Raw genomic sequence first — 5019 nt, 5'->3', positions numbered from 1 at the left:
GAGGGAGGGGAAAAATGGGGAGCTGATACCAAGGGCTCAAGTAGGACTCAAGGGCTCAAAACATTTGCTTTGAGAATGATGAAAACAACAAATGTACAAATGTGCTTGACACAATGGATATATATATGGACTGTGATAAGAGTTGTACGAGCCCCAATAAAATGAAAAAAAGAAAACAACCCTGAAACTTCTTTCATCCTTCATAAAAACTCACTTGGATTACAAAATGAACTGTCTTTGGCGTGAATTCTTTCTCATGCGAAGCCAAGAACCAAGGTATTACCCAATGGGGAAGCCTTAGAGAACTACAAGGAATACTCACAAAAGCCGCAGTGAATAAATCAAACTACTTATTGCATTGGCAAATCTGCTGCACAAAACCTCTCTAAAGTGTTAAAGAGCAAAAAAAAAATCACTTTATGAACTAGGGTGTGCCTGAACCAAGCCATATGTGCTTATAATTTATTTTATAAGAATTAATACTGAATGAGTCCTATGAAGATGGAGGTTGAAAAAGTCCCAGAAGTCCAACTCTTGAAAGACGATCTTCTGTTCCATTTCCCCCTGCTCTGCCCTTGAGTATTATCCCTCACATCTTGGGTTCTGTGAATCATTACGGTGTTCCAGAAAACTCAAAAAAAAAATTCAAGAAACTTTCTCACTCAGTGGTAACTACATTTCAGTCCAAAGTCTGAAGGTCAGGCTGGGGTAAGCCAGATACTGGGGCCAGAGGACACGCTCTACTCCTGGTTCTCTCTAGTGATGAGTTCACATCCCATGCTTCACTCATTTTATATGTAGCAGATGGCATTGCAGGGAATCCTGTTACTCATGGGTGAATCCTATCAGTATCTTCTCCCATATTCTTACCAGACCAATGCAGGGAAAGATGGTTGCTAGGAGTTACATGTGCAATCAAATTTCACCCAAATGTAATCATCTGTCCTCCACCCCTGGACTGTTTCTTACTTAGGCATATATGATCTGGGGCCTCTGGCAAGATGTTTCCACTAGGCCTCCTTCTCTGAATCAGCCAGAAATTTTCCCAGGCCACTCCAGAAACAGCTTTCTTTCTAATCTCAGCCGTCGCATATAATTATCACATCCATTATAGACAATAGTAACTATGATAACCATTAAACAAAGAATGTGGTCCAAATCACACCCTCTGCTAAAGTCAGACCTCAATCTCATCCCATTCTTGTTTGTTAGCAAATAATGCTTTTCTGTTACTCTGGGTTGACTAACGAAACAAATCGATAGACACTCATATGTGTGTAAGAGAGAACTTTATATCAGAGTAAGTGTACATTAAGAAAACATCCCTGAAAAAAAAAAAAAAGAAGAAAACATCCCTGCCCAGTCCAGATCAAGTTCATAAGTCTGATATTAGCCAATATGTCTGATACCAATCTAAAAATTCCTCTTCAGACTCACAAACACATGAAATGATGCCAAATGCAGGAAGATCACAGGCTAGTGAGTGGAAAGTCTTGAGGATCCAGTGGCGGTGGAAGCATCTCACTACTGGCATGGGTCTCAACGTGGCTCCTCCAGCTCTAGGACTCTGGCTACATCAGCAGAGCTTCATCAGGCTCATCTTCAGTAATGTCTCCCAAGGAGTCTGTCTGTATCTAGCCTCCAGTGAGCTATTTATATCCATGGCCCCTCCAAATGAGGTCATCAAGCTACAACCTGATTGAAAGGCTAGACTCCACCCCTTCACAAGTTGACACCAGATTATATAACTACCACACCTTCCAGAAAGGGACCACAGTCACAGGCATATGAAATCCAGAATTACCATATATCACATAAGGAATTATAGTTGGAAAGGCCATATTAATTGAGTATAACTCACCATGGTATTTTGAATAGTATGTGAAAGTTGGACCATGAATAAGGAAGACCAAAGAAGAATGAATTCATTTAAATTTTGATATTGGTGAACAATATTCAAGGTATGATGGAATGCCAGAACAAAAATATCTGTCTTGGAAGTATAGCTAGAATACTTATTAGTAGTGAGGATGGTCAGACTTCATTATACATATTTGGACATTTCAGGATAAACCTCTCCTTGGAAAAAGACATCCTGCTTTGAAAAATAGGTCATAAGTAGAGAGATCTGAGGGGCTGGCCCCAATCCCAACTATGTGGACAGCTGCCCCTCCCCTCAGATGAATTTACTTCAGAGGAAGCACTGAAGCTATAGCTCAGGGAGAGGGACATGTCTGATCAGAGCACACAGGAGCAAATGAAGGGGGAGGAAGAGTGGAGCACACCCTGGCCCACCAAGCCTTGAGGACAATATCCCTGCTCAGAGCGGCCAATGCACAGAGAGGACCATATGGCTGGCCCAACTGCGAGTCACAGCATCACTCACTGACCCAGAGCCCTAGAGGGGACAACACTGGAGACTGGGAATTGTGCCTGATTTGACACCACAACACTGAGGCAAAACACTGAGGGTATGCAACAGAAGAGCAAGGGGAGCAGAGCAAGGAAGTCCCGAGGGAGTACCAAAAATAGACTTTGGGGCCAGGGCATGGCACTCCATCAGACTCAACCAGAAAACACTCCTAATGGTCAAAAAACAAACTTTGAACTATTTACATGTTTTCTTTTTTTTGCTGTTGTTTTTTCTTTTGCTGCTTTGTTTTTCTCTGTCTTGTTTTTGTGGGCATATTATTATCTCTGCAGATCTATCTAGATAAGATAGGTGTGATAAACAATCTTGAGGAGAAAACAATGGGACTGATGAGTGTGGGGTTAAAGGGAAGGGGGAGGAGAGGGAAAGAAGTGGTGTTAACAAACCCAGGGGCAAGTGAACAACAAGTGATCCAAAATCAAAGGCGAGGAGGGTGTAAGAGGCCTGGTAGGGCTTGATCAAGGGCAATGTAACCAAGAGGAATTACTGAAGCCCAAATGAAGGCTGAGCACTATAGCTGGACAAGAGGAAAGAACTAGGAGGCAAAGGGCATTTATAGAGGTCTCAATACAGGCATGTACATATGTAAATATATGATTATGGGGAAATACATCTATGTGCATATATTTATAGGATTAGCATTAAGGTCACAGACGGACATTGGGCCTCCACTCAAGTACTCCGTCAATTATATATGATTGTTGATATTTCATGTCTTGCACTGTTCATTGTCTCCCTTCATCCACATTTCTGTTATTCGTCCCCCTGGGGGGTGGGCTATATATCCAACCTTGTGATGGGCTATATCTCCCCTTCCCCCTCCCCCTAAAATGACATGTTTTGCTCAAATTTAATTTCTATTCTGTGTCAGGCTCTCTAACTTCAACGAGTTACGATATTACCTAGAAATTGAAATTAGTTGTAATGTAATAAGCATTTATATAGCAGTATAACATTTGCTAACTTAGTACTGTATATTTGAATTTCAAAACCAGAAAGTGCTAGCACTGTCAGAGGAGACCAGCCCCTAACAATAATCATGGGTCCAGTAGGTGCAACTGTATGGCGATAATATTTAAAGATTATAGTAATGTCATAGAGAATAATAGAAAGAGTAAAATAAAGGAGTCAGATACATTTCATAGTAGCATGCTCACCTCAGTCCCACTTGGGAATGGGAGACGAGAGGAGGGAACCGGAGTAGAGGAGTGGGAAGGAGAGGGAGCCGGGAGAAAAGAGATATTTATTTCTAACCAAGGCTTATATATCTTGGGGGGGGGCCTCCAAGCCTCCTGATTACAGGTAATGACCTACGTCATAGGAAGGGGTTGTACCATAGGCAATACAGCAATGGGAGGGGGACAATCTAGGGGTGTACACACTATAGGAAGAGGAGGGATTAAGGCTATACATGTGACAAGATGGGTGGATCCTAGATTCAAGATGGCAGCTTAACCTTGATTATCTATGCGCTAGTGCTTTGATTTATTCTGAGCCCTCCAGGGAAAGGAATCCACTACCCTTTACAGCCGGGAGTGAGCCCCACCTAAAGTGGACCACACAGTAGTCTGATTGCTCTGGATGGCTGATGCCTTCAGGAAGATAACTTGACAATCATTTACCATTAATTGCAAGCAGTGTCTTGGGTATGACATATATTTGGGGGAGACAAACTGGGGGAAAGCCTTTTTATATCCCACACTAGCACAACTTAAAACCGGTGACTTCAGGTCTAAATTACAACTACAATTGGATCAAACCTCAATCTGTCCTAGAAATTTCTGATTTTGCTGAAAAGACAATTTCAACATTAAACTGCTGTAAAACAAAGAGGGCAAGAGTTGGGAATCCTGATTTAGGTGAATAATTGTTGGTCAAGAGTGCCTATTTAGAAGGTTTAATCAGCTTTGTCTAAAAGAATGACATTCTTAAGCCTGTCCCCCCACAGGTTAGGAAATAAGATTAGAATTGATATTACGAAGGTAGTGCCTGTAAGCTGCCTCCTCACTCTATTGCCAAGGTAAATAGATCAACAATTAACCAAGGCTCAGAGCATTAGGGTTTCCCTACTCCTCCAGATTAGAATTCATTCATTGAAATCTTCCTTTCATTCTGAATTATTCTTTGTTAACCCTAAAAGCTTAAGCTTAAAGTAAGGAGAAAGGCAGGCTGCTGCTGTAACAGAATATTGATTTAATTATTATTTGTAGGTATCGACCCTAGATAATCCTCCAAAATGGCCTCACTTCAGCTAAGCAAGTATGGTCGGTGTGTCTTCCGGGTCACCCAGCTACCTCCCCCACAGGTAGCCCCGTGAATATTCATGCACCGTGAATATTCCTCCTCTGTCTTTATCTCAAAGATGATCTAACCATGCGTTTCAGGTATGTAGCTTCATCATGCAAATAGTTCCAATAGTCTACCTCATTCAAAGTTATTTATTAACTGGTATAAAAAGATCCTCTCCTGTCCAGCCCTCCCACACTGGATACAGTCCTGCTGCCAGGGCCTGTAAGCCCCGTAATGAAAAGGAACTAATGTCTCTTAGATTGGTCCCAGGCCAGTTCTTTGGTCTTTCCTCCTCCTTG

This window comes from Echinops telfairi, unplaced genomic scaffold (assembly GCF_000313985.2).
Source record: "Echinops telfairi isolate 266 unplaced genomic scaffold, ASM31398v2 ScPeMD7_7406;HRSCAF=8444, whole genome shotgun sequence".
NCBI lineage: Eukaryota > Metazoa > Chordata > Mammalia > Afrosoricida > Tenrecidae > Echinops > Echinops telfairi.
Note: the sequence above shows the minus strand (reverse complement) of the source record.